Genomic DNA, 16,788 nt, shown 5'->3' on the forward strand with positions numbered 1-16,788 from the left:
CGAACGTCATGTTTTCAGCTACGCAGGCTGTCACCGAAAGCTGCCAGCTGCACTTAGCCGGTACTTCTCTTACTGCTATGTAACAACACGCAATTTTCAGTTGGTATTTGGTACGCTTTCGTGAACGGGCTCCCTGGCATACGTTTTCAGTGGATGGCATTGGTATCTTTATGGGTGTTTTTTAAATTGTTGGTATTGGTATAGCTGCATATAACTGTACACTTGCACGCCCGCTGTACACTGCCAGCGGAGGCCACAAATAGGGCTGTCACTCGGCATCGGCAATCCGTAAATGCATTTACGGATTGATTGACCTTCCACTTGCTTCAGGTACGGTTTAGATAATAGTTAGAAATGTTGCAAAGCTAAAATGCAGACACTTCAAGCATCACAGCTCAGCTGCTTCGAGAGCTTCCTTACCAAGTGCCCCGTTCCAGCAAGGCCTATCGAGCCAGCCGCGTCGGTGTACATGTTGCCGGTGCTGTACTTTATGTGGGCACAATTCTAAAGTGTAAGAATGACTGTAAAATACAGTTTAGACATTCCTGAGCCTCAATCGACCATGTATCCGCACGTGCTGGGCCCGCACAAGGAGCGGTGACGATCGATGTGCTGTGCTTTCAGCAACGTAGGCTGTCACCGAAAGAATCCTTCCAAGCGCAGGATCCGGTACCCCTCATACTCGCATGCAAGAACACGCAATTTTTAGTTGGTAATTTGGTAGACGTTAGTGAACTAACATACTGAATGTAGGAACAGCGCAACCTAGGAGTAGCTACTTCGTAACTACGGACGCGAAAAACAAGGACAGAAAAGAGGGCTGTCATACTAGCATACTTTTTTCAGTGGATTGCATTAGTCATTTCTTCGGCGGTTCCTAATTTCAAGTATAAATATAACTGCAAATATGTAATCTGGCAGGCCGTGTGTGTACTGCTACATTGTTGCTTGCACGAAAAAACTCAATATTGACTCGTGAGCGCGGATATTTACCGAACAAGTCATTAAAGTTATCTGTACATATTGACCAGTAAGAAGTGCGCATACCGACTATCAAAGGAAAAAGCTATCGGCAGCAAGAGCTGACAATCTGCGGCTGCTCCTCCAGTCAATTTGAGATTTTTCAGAGTTAAGATGTGGATGCTTCAAAAAACTTTGCGCTCGTGCTAATATCCGCACGTCATTCAGTGCCCGGAAGCTGGTCGTCACTGTCGAATCAAGACGCCATTGTTATTTGGAAAGAAATATAATGTCAGTCTAGACTGTGCGACTTGAAAACATAAAGCTAAACGGCGCTTCTTCGAATAAATAGTCCTTTCACAACCCAACATTTATATTCTGGCGTGGAGGGTGAATAGCGTACTCAGTTCAAAATCAGGAAGTAGCGAGTTCAAATCCCGTCAAGAAGCATCTTATTTTTTTTGTTTAATTTTCAAGTTTTTTTTATTTTCATTGTGTATGCGCGCTATTTTACTTATATATTTATTTATGCCCAATGGGCACCCCAGATTTAATCCTGTGAAGCCATTTTGTGCAGAGTACATAGACGCTGTCACTCCAGCGTCCCAGTACCTGCACTTGGAAGCGCTGGTACCAGCACCTCCCAGCTCATGTACCAGTGCCTCCAATAGAATTTAAGCAGGTAGAATAACTAGAAAGAGGTTATCTGATTGGTGGCTGAATTCAAGGCGCGAGTGAAAATTAAACCCTTCACTGCAAATAACGAGTCCTCAAACTCACTATTTAAAGGAAAAAAATCTAGTTAATGGTTAACTAAGTATTACGGCTTAGTGGCGTGAGCCACCACCCGATCAAAAAGTACAGCCGTATCAATTCATCTATTCATCCATCCCTACTGGGCCCATAATCAGGCAGGGCACTGGACGATGGTACCAGAGGCGCTGGTTTTTGCAATAGGGCAGGGGTAATCATGCCACGTATTGACATGTCGAGGAGTGTGGCATCTTATGGGGAACAAGGGATATTAGTGCAAACTTCGGCTCGAAAATTGGTTACGTGGTCATCGGCAAAGGACCGCAACGTGGCCAGTAAGATGCCTTGAGTGAGGACTTGCCTCGTGAAGCCGAAATTCATGACGGGTAGATGTATCCGGTTGGTGGCTACACTTACGCCACAGTGAGGGATGGTGACGTCACGGGCTAGTAGGACATCAGGAATCGGCGTGACGATTTAATCCTCATTCAATACGGGTGAGGTCGTGGCGAATTCGGTGATAGTGAGGGCTTTAGGCGGTAAGTGGAAGAAATCTGTGGCACAGAAGTCACGTTGAAGTTCAAGTTGAATATCCGGCTGAAGAGGAAGGCATAAGCAAAGGGTACCAGCGGAACAGTCTATCAGTGCAGAATGGGATGACAGGAAGTAAATCCCTATGAAGGGGTCATGAGGACAGTTATGAAGCACCATGAATAGAACAGAAACGTAGCGGTTGGCGATGCTTATGCGATCCATACACATTCCGATGGCAGAAACTGTTCCACCATCGACGACACGTACAGCTTCTGTAGCAGTAAGCGTCAGTACCTTTCATAATTTAGCAGCGGGAAAGATTAACACTCATTATGGACACGTCAGCGCCAGTATCGACTAGTGTCGTTATAGAAATGCCATCCACGTGTACATATATAAGGCTCTTGTTCGTAGGAAGTGTCAATGGAGGGTTCGGTTCGGACGGAAATGATGTAGCACTACCGCCAGGAGCGGCAAGTTCTAGTCTTTTGTCGGGTACGATGGAAGGTTGGGTGGCGAGGGATGGCGGCGTGGCTAGGGCGACGAAAACGACGGCGTTGAGGGGACAGAGAACGAGCAGGAAGGCGGCTGTTAGGTGCGTCAAAAGCAGAATTCTTACGGCTGGGCGAATATCGGCGAAGATCTTTGTATGGGCGATAAGGTGCGCAAGACAGGTTCCTATGTGGTGGCGTCCAGGAGGCACGGCAGTAGCGGGAGACATCTCCAGCGCGGTGGCAATGGAAGCAGATCGGTTTGTCGTCGGCAGTCCGCCATTATTTGGGGTTCGAGATTGAGGAAGAACAAATTGGTCACGTCTGGATGCATTGATGGGCATTGGTCTGGAGGAGGGGCGAGAGAAGGAGCAGGTGACAGGGCACCCGAGGTTGGCAACTTCTTCTCGTACGACCGCCTCCTTATGTGATTCTTTGAAAGAAAGAAGAGAAAAGTGTGCCCCGTAATTGTTTGCATCAGAGTGAAACACCTCAACCGTTGCTGACAAGTAGGGTAAGTAGGGATTGAAAGGATAGGATTAAAACGTACTTGTAGAGAGAGGAAAGAGAGAACGACGCGAAGGGACAGCGAGTGATGAAAGTACAGAGGAGCTAGGAAAGATGGACACGGTCACAAGAGTCCCTGGATGGTGCACCACTCGACGAGAGCTCTTTTCGGCGTCAGGAGATGGCGTAGGGCAATCCCAGCTGGCCAGAGCTGCACTGTGTTCGGAGATCGCGAGGGCACCACCGGTTGGCACGAAATCCAGCGAGAGAGTCCGTACGACCGCCTGAATAACAGAGACCGCAGGAGTTGTCGGTATTGTAGCATGTTTGAAAGGAGAGGGCTGGAGCAGCGCTGGATTTGCTGCTTTAGGTTCCCGTCGAATGATACGCGTGACACCCTGGTCAAAAGGTGGTGTGGCAGTGGAATCAGAGCAGGAAGATGTACCCGCCGTGTTGGGCAAACGAGAACACGGAGGGAGAACCCGACGACGTTTTGCTGTTTCAAAACGGCGGCATTCCTAAATGATGGGGTCGATAGTCGATAGGTTGGTGCAGACCAGCAAATTGAGAGCATCGTCCGCTATTCCCTTAAAAGCGTCACCAACCTTGTGCACTTCAGATTTCGCCTTATCGACATTCCGGCAAAGAGCGAGAACTTCCTGTATGTAGGACACATACGATTCAGTTGGCGACTGGTCATGGTTAGCCAGCTCCTGCCGTGCAGCTGTGTGGCGACCGGTCGGGTCCCCAAAGATGTCATCTAGCTTCTCCTTGAACGTGTCCCAGCTTGTGAGTTCGCTTAACATCTTGTTCACTTCGGCTCGAATAATCTGGCGCTCCAATGCAGACACGCGATACGGTGGAAGGTGAATGGGAGTAGCATCACCAGTGTTGATGCGGTGCTGGACAAGAGAAGTTTGGCAGAGTGTTTTCTTGTCAAGGTTTCGTCCAAGTAGAGGATATCATTAGCGAGCATCATGGTACGGTCCCAGCGGTGAGTTTGACTGACTCATTCATACAGGCGAAGCCAGCAGTCGATATCGAGGCCAGGTTGCGCAGAGAATGTCCCGGCATCACGGGTTGTAGGGACCATGACAAAGGTTGTCTGAGAAGTCGCAGCCGGAGAAAGCAACGGGTTGCCAGTGGAAGCCACGGGGGGAAATTGGAGAATGCGACCACTGCATAGCTGCGTAGTGAGAACAGGGAACGTCTCACCTCCACCAAATATGTTACGTGAGTAACGAGTGAATATGTTGCAAGTATATATTTGAAATATATTTGCAAGTGAGGTTGCAGCGCTGGCCGGTGAGCAGCAAGCGACCTTCATACTCTTCGTCGAGCACACACGCCCGCATTGACAATTTGCACTGCAATAGCCTACATGTAGCAATATATATATATATATGTCTATATATATATATATATATATATATATATGATCTAACAGACAATAATGCCAAGGAATGTATAGGGGAAGTTATTATAACAAATGCAATGTAAACAAGACAAAAGAAAATTGAGTAAAAAAATAACCAGCTGTGACCTTGAATCGAACCTACGACCTTCGAATAACGCGCTTGATGCTCTAACCCACTTTTCTTGGGTTTATTATATGTGAATTTGAATGTGGGAGTGTCAGACAGTGCCATCTGTAGCCAAGTGGCGAGTGTGGAACACCATTTTATGAGCCTGTGTGGCGTCACGTAGCACGTGAACTTATTACGAGTGGGCCGCTGACCAATAGTCTCTCGTATACAACCTAATGACACCAAGTCTGCCAGTACGAGACCGTCATTAATAAATAAGGGGAAGAGGTGTATACCTAAGGGCTCGTTTTTCCGTGTTTTGACGCAATATTATTGATATCTAGCAGACAATAATGCCAAGGAATGTATAGGGGAAGTTATTAGAAGAAATGTGATGTAAATAAGAAGAAAGAAAAGTGGGTGAAAAAATAACCAACCGTGAGCAGCAATTGAACCTACGACTTTCGAATAACGCGTTCGATGCTCTAACCCCTGAGCTATCACAGCGGCCTTCCCCCAACCCACTTTTCCTGATATTATTATATTTATTTTAATGTTTAATATACCTAATAATTTAAAATATTTAATATTCAATTATTTCAAACGTGGGAGTGTCAGTCAGTGCCATCTGTAGCCAAGCGGCGAGTATGGAACACCATTTTATGAGCCTGTGTGGTGTCACGTAACACATGAACTTATTACGTATTAAGTTCACGTGCTATGTGACGCCACACGGGTTCATAAAATGGTGCTCCACACGCGCTGCTTGGCTACAGATAGCGCTGACTGACACTCCCCCGTTTAATTTCACATAGAAACCTAAAAAAATGGGTTGGGGAAAGGCCGCTGGGATTGCTCAATGGTTAGAGCATCGAACGCGTTATTCAAAGGTCGTAGGTTTGATTGCCGCTCACGGCTGTTTATTTTTTCACGCACTTTTTTTTCTTCTTGTGTACACAACATTTGTTCTAATAACTTCCCCTATACATTTCTTGGCATTATTGTCTGTTATATCTCATTAATATTTTGTCAAAACACAGAAAAACGAGCCCTTAGCATACACCTCTTTCCCTTATATATATATATATATATTGTACCGAAGCATAGTGGCGCCAGCTCTGTGCCAGCGTGAAAGAAGACGTTGACGTCCGTGTGTGGCTCGTGCTAGCCGGGTTCCTGCCTGTACCAGCTTGTTGCGGCTAACGTTTCTGGAATAATAACCTGTGTTTTTACGCAACCTTGCTCGTTGCATTTGGTGGAAACGTGCTGGGTAACGTCCTGGAGCTCCGCAGCCGTAAGCTACCATCTCAGTCCGCGATGACCGAGCGCGCCGATCCCCCACAAGGCTCTTCCACGCTGCCACCTGTCATGTGTTCTGGTGTACTTCGTCTGCGTGACCCACCAGTATACAACGGCACTGAAGATCAAGATGTCGAGGACTGGCTGGTAGAGTATGAGCATGCCAGCGCGATTAACAAGTGGGATGACCCTGCGAAGCTGACTCACGTCATCTTCTACTTGACGGGTTTGGCCAACCTATGGTTCACCAACCACCAAGCCGACATCCCCACCTGGTCGGTTTTCAAAGAGGCCGTCACCTTGTTTTTCGGTCGTCCAGCTATGCGTAAGCTTCGTGCTGAACTGGGACTGCGGGGACGATTTCAGCGAAATGGTGAGAGCTTCACGAGCTACATTGAGGATGTGATCAGCCTCTGTAGGCGAGTTGATTCCAGGATGACGGAGGCTGACAGAATAAAGAATATAATGAAAGGCATTGATGACGATGCTTTTCATATGCTTGTGGCCAAAGACCCACAGACCGCCACGGCCGTGATTCAGTTATGTCAAAGTTTCGATGAGCTGCGCAAGCAACGAGTTTCTACACGTCGCGCTAATACGCAAACAGCTGATATTTCGGCATTGGAGTGCAAAAGCAGTGGCCCCGACTACAGCGTGTTAATGCCTCAAATTCAGCAGTACATCCGGGAGGAAGTTGCTCGACAGCTCTCTCTTGTCGCCACCATCAACGACACCCCCACGACACTGGACCACTCACTTCGCCGTGCTATTCAGACGCAAGTTGCCGAGGCTCTCCCTTCGCCCGCATCCCCAATATCAGTGGCTGCACCGCTGACTTATGCAGAAGCCGTCTGCCGACCTCCTGCCCAACCGCCGCTTCCTTCATACAGTCCAGCCACCAACTACTACAGGTCACCAGTTTCAGTTTATCCGGTAAATCGGCCCTTTCCACCACCTCGAGCACCTGTAAACTCTTGGCGTACTCCGGATAACCGGCCCGTTTGCTACAACTGCGGTATTCCAGGACATGTCGCGCGCTACTGTCGTCGCCGTGGATTCTATTTTAATGATGTGCAGCATTCTGGCAACATACCTCGGCAATCAGAATCGCATGTGACACCTGATTCACTTGACCCCCGTTCACGTCGACCAGACTTCAGCCGACGTCGATCTTCTTCACCCCGTCTCCGGTCTCCTTCCCCCATGCTTCGCCGTTCCAACCACGCACAGGAGGAAAACTAACAGTCGCAGTTCCTGAGGCAAGAGCTGCGCCACCGACGAAATTTCCAAGGCCTCATCTTTCGCCCCCTAACGAGATTGCCGTGTTTGTGGACGGTTTCGCCACAACTGCTTTTGTCGACACAGATGCCGCTATTTGTATAATCAGTGAAGTGTTATGCCGCAAACTGAACAAAGTGACGACTCCCCTGGTTGAAATTTCTTTACGCACAGCGAGTTCGCAACACGTCCAACCTTCTGCCACATGCACTGCTCGTGTTGTGATTCAAGGAGTGCTTTACATCGTTGAATTTGTCGTCCTTCCGCATGCGTCTCATGAAATCATCCTGGGATGGAACTTTCTTTCCGCTAATCATGCGGTTGTTGACTGCGCTCGTGCTCAACTCATTTTGTTTCCATTCAGCACGACATTCATAGATCTTCCTCGCTCACCCAAAAAGGTGATCGTCGCCGCTGACGTCGTCATTTCTGCTTTTTCGGTCGCCGCGGTATCTCTTTTGTGCGACTCCGTTTCCGATTCAACTGCCCTATTTATGCCGTCACAAGAATGCGCTCGTCGCCGGAACCTTGTCGTCCCGTTTGCCGTCATAACACTTGCCGATGGCTCCAGTGCCATGTACGTGTGCAATCCGTTCCCTTGTCCCGCTACCTTATTGCATGGCGAATGCATTGGGAGTCTTGACACTTATGATGACATCTTTCCTTTCGATGCCCGTTCTGATACGACACCGATGTCCGTGGATGCTGTCACAGCTGGCACCGCGCCCTCACTACCTGACGAAGACGTTCTGTTGCGCAGCGTAGACACCGGCCTTACGCAAGACCAGCGCAATCAGCTCATTCAACTACTTGACCGTTTCCGCGCCTCCTTCGACCACGGACAACCTCCCTTGGGACGCACGTCAGTTGTCGCTCACCATATCGACACCGGTCATCATACTCCACTTCGTCAGCGCCCCTACCGCATCTCGCAAGCTGAGCGTAACGTCATCACTCAACACGTCGACGAGATGCTGCAACGTGGTGTTATTCAGCACTCACACAGTCCTTGGGCTTCGCCAGTGGTCCTCGTGCGAAAAAAGGATGGCTCCATCAGGTTTTGCGTGGATTATCGTCGACTAAACAACATCACACGCAAGGATGTTTATCCCCTGCCACGCATTGATGACGCCTTGGATTGCCTTCAAGGTGCGGAGTTTTTCTCTTCACTGGATCTGCGCTCTGGATAATGGCAAGTGCCAATGGCTGAACCAGACCGTCCAAAAACGGCGTTTGTGACCCCTGACGCCTTATATGAATTTAATGTAATGCCCTTTGGTCTTTGCAATGCGCCTGCGACTTTTGAAAGAATGATGGACAGTGTCCTCAGGAGACTTAAATGGCACATCTGTCTTTGCTATTTAGACGACATAGTTGTATTCTCGGTGAGTTTTGAAACTCATCTTTCTCGTCTGGAACAAGTTCTCCAGTGCCTTACGGCAGCCGGGTTACAACTAAACTTCAAGAAATGTCGTTTTGGCGCCCGCAAACTCACAATTCTCGGACATGTCGTTTCAAAAGAAGGAATATCGCCAGACCCTGCCAAACTGCGTGCCGTTGCCGAGTACCCCAAGCCTACTACTCTAAAGGAGCTTCGTAGTTTTGTAGGCTTGTGTTCCTATTTTCGGCGCTTCATTCGCAATTTTGCCTCTATAATTGCCCCTCTGACTCAGCTTCTCTCCCGTAGCGCGGACCTCTCAGGCTGGAATTCCCACTGCGATGAGGCATTCACGGTGCTACGCCGGCTACTCACCTCTCCACCAGTTCTCCGCCACTTCGATCCCAATGCACCCACTGAAATTCATACGGATGCAAGTGGTGTCGGCCTCGGTGCCATTCTCGCTCAACGCAAGGATGGCTGCGACGAGTACGTTGTCGCCTATGCCAGCCGTACACTAACGAAGGCAGAGTCCAACTATTCCGTCAAGGAAAAGGAGTGCTTGGCTATCATTTGGGCTATAAAAAAATTTCGCACCTACCTTTACGGACGCCAGTTTGATGTTGTCACAGATCACCATGCCTTATGCTGGTTAGCATCCATGAAAGATCCTACTGGCCGCCTCGCTCGTTGGGCTTTACGCCTTCAGGAATACGATATCCGTGTTGTTTATCGCTCAGGACGCAGACATTCCGACGCCGATGCACTATCCCGTTCTCCACTGCCTCCTGACCTTGCCTGCTTATCAACTGCCATTTGCGATTCGTCATCGTTGACCATCACCGACATGCCATCCGAACAGCGCAAGGATCCTTGGATCAATTCTTTGCTCGACGTCCTCTCTCACAGTTCGTCAGAAGCGACTTCACGCTCCCTCTCTCGTCAAGCAAGACACTTTGCTGTCCGTGAAGGCTTGTTGTATCGCCGCAATTACGTGACGGACGGCCGTAGGTGGCTCTTTGTCATCCCTCGTCATTTGCGTTCGGACATCTGCGCTGCCTTTCACGATGACCCCCAGTGTGGCCACGCTGGAGTATTTAAGACTTACTCTCGCCTTCGTCTAAGATACTACTGGCGCGGCATGTATCGGCACGTTCGCCAATACGTTCGGTCATGCACCACGTGTCAACGACGCAAGACGCCTTCTCACAGCACTGCTGGCCCTTTGCAACCCTTAACCTGCCCAGCGAGACCAATCGACCGCGTCGGAATTGATATTTATGGTCCTCTACCCAACTCTCTTCGAGGCAACCGGTGGATTATCGTCGCCGTGGATCATTTGACCCGCTACGCTGAAACATCTGCGCTGCCTGCTACCACTGCGAAAGACGTTGCGTCCTTTCTTCTTCACCATCTCATTTTGCGACACGGTGCACCTCGTGAATTAGTGAGTGATCGTGGACGCGTGTTTCTCTCGAACGCCATCGACGAGCTACTCAAGGCATGTCGCACGGTCCATCGGAAATATTCGGCATACCATCCTCAAACCAATGGCATGACGGAACGCTTTAACCGTACCCTTGGAGATATGCTTGCCATGTACGCCTCTGACGACCACACTAATTGGGACCAAGTGCTCCCTTTTGTAACGTACGCATACAACTCAGCGCCACAAACAACCACTGGCTTTTCTCCTTTCTTCCTCCTGTACGGACGTGAGCCATCATGCTCCATGGACACCATTCTCCCTTACAGGCCTGATGCTTCCGAAGCGACGCCTGTTTCCGAAGCAGCTGCTTATGCCGAAGAGTGTCGTCAACTCGCTCGCTCATTTACCGCACAAGACCAATGGCGCCAGAAAACTGACCACGATTCCTCTGCGTCTACTGTACGCTATAACCCAGGAATGCTGGTTTGGCTCTGGGTCCCGTCTACCCCTCCCGGTCTTTCCCCGAAGCTTTCGTCGAAATATCATGGCCCCTACCGTGTGGTGCGGCAAACATCTCCTGTCAACTATGAAGTTGAGCCCATTGATCCACCTGCAGACCAACGCTGCCGTGGGCGTGAAACAGTACACGTATCACGCCTCAAACCTTGCTATGACCCCCTTGTCGTGTCCTTTCCCTAGGTCGCCAGGTTGGCTCCTTTCTGCGCGGGGAGTAATTGTACCGAAGCATAGTGGCGCCAGCTCTGTGCCAGCGTGAAAGAAGACGTTGACGTCCGTGTGTGGCTCGTGCTAGCCGGGTTCCTGCCTGTACCAGCTTGTTGCGGCTAACGTTTCTGGAATAATAACCTGTGTTTTTACGCAACCTTGCTCGTTGCAATATATATATATATATATATATATATATATATATATATATATATATATATATATATATATATATATATATATATATATATATATATATATATATATATATATATATATGTATATTCATAGAGAGAGAGAGAGAGAGATCTTCATCGACGCACTCGCACTTTATATGAATTTGCATACACAAAGATTACACGACGCACTTCCTTTTATACCACGACCTTCTATTACACCTTAACAGGCTGAGGAATGGAGCCCTTAGCCCGATTTCCGCGTCATATATGCGACGCTCATCTTGTTATCACGCCTCTTTTTCTTATGCTTTGGCGGTTACCATCTACAGATAACGCAGTAGTTTGTTTAATAAATTTTTATGAATGTTAGTCGTCGGGATGGATATGTACCAAGCATCAATTAGGCTACAACCACGTTAAACGGGGCTACCGCTACCAAACACCAAAACACGCATTCGGCAAGTGCCCCTTTATCAATGTACAGTGAACTTTACCCCTATAAGAGCGCGTATTACTTTCGTGTTCTATGCCGATTTCAATGACGGGAGGATCAACTATGATTTTTGAACGAATAGTTGCAGTCATATTTTTTAAATATGTATTACACTATCTCGCAGGTATTCAGGCTTGCGTATACTTGCTTGCATATATTTGTTTTGCTTGCTAATAGTCTGAACACTGTATCTAGAGCATGTAATTATAATGCTTGCTTTCTTTTTTTCATTTTCAACATACTCTTGACTTTTTGGGGGGTTTTTACAGGAGTAGGAGAAAAAAGAAAAGCACCAAAAATCTCGCCACATCAAAAGTAACAATAATATTTGTTCGATGCAGCGTTGCTTAACAAGTACAGGTTAAGAAGAAGGAAGCTACATGCATGAATAAATTAACACCAGACGCATTATTATTTTAGAAATCAGAAATGCTTTTATTTTTCAACAAAATTGTTGGGGGTCCTTCAGGCGAAAAGCTGCATAGTACAACTTCAATGTGCCTGAAGGCTCTCACATCACAGGAGTAACACTAAACTCAACATAAATGCAGATGTTTAGCATATATAGGAAGAAGAAGAAGCCGAAGTGTGCGAACGCTTCCACTACGGCTCCTGCTTTTTTCAACGTTTTTGCGACGCCACTTTGTGATTTCAACGTCATATTAGTGCAACGACTTCCAGAAGACACAGGGACTCTGCCGACACAATTTGGGCGCAGTGAGTGTTTGCTTCTTGCATTTTATTTCGCCTCCGCCATCGTCGCTCGCCCACCGACAGCTAGCCCTGACGAGCATCTTCTTTGCTCTAACGTGGCGCGTGCTTGCTCGCGCGCCCCGTAGCCGCACTGTCTCACTGAGCGATGGAGTACCAAGTGACAGGGGAAGACATTGACCCTGAAGAAATCACGCCAGACCAAGGCTGGCAGACCGCCTCGTGTCGCCGAGCAAAAAATGAAGGCTCCAAACGTGTGCCGTCATATAGCGCTTTGAAACGCAATGAGCACAAGCCCCGCAACAGAGAAAATGTGAAGAACAAGATTATTCGAGAAAGCCGAATGCCTCACCTACCAAAGAATGACATCCGCATTATCATTAGGCCCAAAGGGGGTCTTAACATCGCTAGGGTTGGCCCAACGACAATCGCTGAAGCCATTTCGACTTCGGCAGGTATCAGCCCATCGGAACAGCAAGCAGACACGCTCTGCCCCAACATCAAACAGAATATCTTAGTAGCAAGCACGCCGAAGAGAGAAAATGCTAATCACTACGTGCGCGGTAAAGAAATCCGCATCGCTGACAAGACCTATGAAGTTAGTGCCTACGAAGCGGCACCACATTCTACATGCAAAGGTGTCATTCGAGGGATTCCCGTGCAAGACGGTTCAGCGGATATTGATGCGAAGATTGTCAACGACCGCAATCCACTAGCTTTGGCTTCCAAGCGCATCGGAAGTACCACTGCAGTGATCGTGGCCTTCGATGGACATCGTGTGCCCAATTTTGTGCGATACGGATCGGTGCTACTTCAATGTACACTATACCGTAGACAGATAGATATTTGCTACACCTGTGGTCGGCTCGGCCATCGAGCGGACGTGTGCCCGAACCCTGGAGACGTTATCTGCAGAGGCTGCAGCGTGCCGAACCCCGAAAAGGAACACCGCTGCACACCAACATGCAAGCTTTGCGGAGGAACCCACCTCACTGCCGACAGGGAATGTAAAGAACGCTACCACATTCCATACGTGGTGCGCCGACGACGATGGGAGCGAGTACACTCGACGCGACACAACAGTTACGATGCAATGAACGAGTTCAACCCAACCACTGACGACGACCAGGCCTCGAAGCTTTTTACAGATGGTCGATCCGATGGCAGCCGATTCCGGTCCCGATCCCGGAGTCGTCCCAGGAACCGCACAATGCGTGTATCGAGGTCCCGGAGCCACCCTCGGACCCACTCCCGCAGCACGCGAAGTGGGACCCCAACCAGATCTATATCGCGAGGCTACTCCAGGTCTCGTTCTGGTTCACGTCACGGTTCCCGTTCAGGTTCCCGGCACGGGTCACGCTCCGGCTCCCACTCAGGTTCCGGGCCTCATGCCGGTTCCAGGCCTCACCCCAGTCTCACCAGGGTCTCGCGTCAACGATCGCCTAGCCCATCGGCACCACCATCGCCAGGCAACGTCAGCAAGAATAAGCGGGGACCTCTCACTTGGGCGGACGCCGTCCGGAGAAAAGGAAACACTACATCACAGGTAGGGTCGGGTTCACTCCCAGAGCATGATACACACAACACCTCTGAGATAGCGATCCTAAAGCACGAAAATGCGATGATGAAAGAAACAATACGCAAACTCACAGTCGCAATTGCCGAACTAAAAACTGACAGAAACGCACGCGCTGCTATGCCCCCAACCGACAACGACGACAATGCAGTCACTCCGTTGCAGCCGCAACCCGTATGCGTTGGTAACGACGACGGCGAGAGCGCACCCAAGAAACGCGCGGTCGCCCACGACCAGCCAGCTTTAAAGGAAGAGTTAGACGACATTAAAAGCACGCTATCGGCGATTAAGGAAAGCCTTCGCTTTCTTGGCGAAAGCATGGCTCTCGTGCAGTCTACTCTCGCGGTACACGGTAATCGTTTGGGCCTAGTGGAGCAATATCTTGATCACGTCGTCGCCCCTGCCGTTGCCGCGGATAAGCCGTTGTCGCAACGTACAGCCGTGCCCAGTCCACCGCATCACGCGGCCCTTATGCACCCGCCGGGTGCTCAGGCCAACTCCTAAATGCTTCAAGATGGCCAGGCCAATTGACGAGTTGCGAATCTGGCAATGGAACTGCAGGAGCTTCACCCACAAGAAAGCTTTCCTGCAGCAATACCTCCGTAGCCACGAAGCCAAACCTCACATCGTGCTATTACAAGAGACTGTAGTACCAACCGCCACGTTTTCTGGATACCAGTGGTTGCCTGGCCCCTCGGGAGGACGCGGTATCGCCACCTTGGTCGCTAACAAGATTACCTGCACAGCGCACAGTCTCAATGTGCCCTAAATTGAGCACGTTATGGTCGAAATTCTCCCTGGAAATATATCACAACAAAGCGTATACATGCTCAATGTATATAGTAGTCCCAGCCACCATAGACAAAGATTCAGACGCTTGTTCCAGAAAGCTGCACGCCTAGCGGGGCCTAACCCGCTAGTGATTGCAGGCGATTTTAACGCTGCGCATAGCGCCTGGGGCTACACGTACGACACACCCAAAGGTAACGAGCTTTGGAAAAGTGCGAATGACATGGGCCTTATTCTCATTACGGACAAGGCCTTCCCCACTCGCACTGGTACGTCCACGCAAAGAGATACCACGCCGGATCTATGCTTCGTCAAGAATATCTCCGACGCGCACTGGTCCAACCTCGCGGTAGATCTCGGTAGTGACCACTTCATATTGGCTGTACACCTCCCCACAGTAAGCAGGAAGACCAAGTCGTACACGTGGGTCGACTGGGACCTCCTTCGTAAGACCCGCGCAGGACGACCTCCTCCCGATACCCCACCGAACCTCGAGACGTGGACGGCCCAGCTCAAAGCTGATGTAAACAAGGCAACGAAAACTATCAGCACAGACCTTCCAACCGAAAGGATGGACAGTCGTCTCGCCCACCTACTAGAGGCCAAACAGTCTCTATTGGCCCGGTGGAAGGGCCAGCGCCTTAATCGGAGGTTACGCAAACGCATATCTCAGCTGAACAAGACCATGATGGATCACTGCCGCATTCTTTCAAAACAGCAGTGGGACAAAATTTGTAATTCGATTGATGGTCAGGTTCGAAATGGCAAAACGTGGAACTTACTCAAACACCTCCTCAATGAAACCAACTCCCGCACAAATCAGCGTCATTCGATCGTGAAGATACTTCATCAGGCTAAACGAACAGTGTCACCGGAAGATGTTGTCAAGAACCTCGTGGAAAAATATCTCCCGCTCCCCACGGGCCCTGTGACCCCTCAGCCTGATTACTTTGGCAGCGACAACACTAACTTAGACGCCGAGTTCGCTATTGAAGATGTGCGCCGAGCTCTCCATGAGCTCAATGGCCGCTCAGCCCCTGGCCCCGATGGCATCACCAACAAGCTCCTACGCAACCTGGACGATTCTTCCGTCACTTACCTAACTGACACTATCAACGAGATATGGAAAAAGGGTCAGATACCCGATGCTTGGAAACTAGCTCACATGGTTTTCATACCCAAACCGGGAAAGGCGCCGAGCCTAGATAACCTACACCTCATATCTCTCACGTCGTGTGTGGGCAAAGTTGCTGAGCACGTCGTCCTCAACAGGGTTGGTCGATACCTCGAAGATAACGACTACATCCCGCACCACATGATAGGCTTCAGACCAGGGTTATCCACTCAAGACGCCATGTTACTCCTAAAGCATCAAATTATAGATGGCGGAAGACTCGCGACACTCGTGCAATACTCGGTCTCGATTTAGAAAAGGCCTTCGATACCATAACGCACTCATCAATCTTGAAAGCGATCGGAGCCCTTGGCCTAGGTCATCGATTTTACTACTTTATCCGCTCTTTTCTCACTCGGCGCAGAGCCATCCTCCGCGTAGGAGACCTAGTGTCGGAAGAAGTGGAGCTCGGACAGCGGGGCACTCCTCAGGGATCCGTCCTCTCACCCACGCTCTTCAACCTCGTGATGATCGGGCTTTCCGAACGACTTTCAAAAATAGACGGGCTAAACCACACTATCTATGCGGATGATGTAACCATATGGTGCTCCACAGGGTCGGATGGCTTCATTGAGTCCGCCCTGCAAGAGGCTATCGACACCACCGAGTCTTACCTCGACCACACCGGTCTCAGGTGCTCACCTGCGAAGTCGGAGCTGTTGATATATTTGCCCAAACGCCGGGGTGCCAAGCCCAAAGGGTGGAAACCTCCGGCGGAACGCAATATCACCCTCCACACAAGAGATGGTCGTACTATCCCCAGGGTAGACACCATCAAGGTCCTCGGCATGATCATCGAGTCCCGCGGAACCAACACCCAAACAGTACACAAGCTCAGGACTAAGACTGAGAATGCCATACGACTCGTACGTAGAGTAGCCAACAGGCACCATGGCCTCAAAGAAGACAACCTGCTGCGTCTCGTACACTCGTTTGTTTTGTGCCATTTTACGTACGTTGCCGATATACACAAGTGGCTACGTGCTGA

At 49.6% G+C, this 16,788-nt stretch overlaps 1 long non-coding RNA gene across 4 annotated transcripts in view; it reads right to left on the minus strand.

The window, feature by feature from the left end:
- LOC142818076 (uncharacterized) overlaps positions 1-16,788 on the minus strand; it is a 128,462-nt gene that overhangs the window by 68,471 nt on the left and 43,203 nt on the right. The gene's annotated exons all lie outside the window — the stretch shown is intronic.

Source organism: Rhipicephalus microplus, chromosome 5 (assembly GCF_043290135.1).
Source record: "Rhipicephalus microplus isolate Deutch F79 chromosome 5, USDA_Rmic, whole genome shotgun sequence".
NCBI lineage: Eukaryota > Metazoa > Arthropoda > Arachnida > Ixodida > Ixodidae > Rhipicephalus > Rhipicephalus microplus.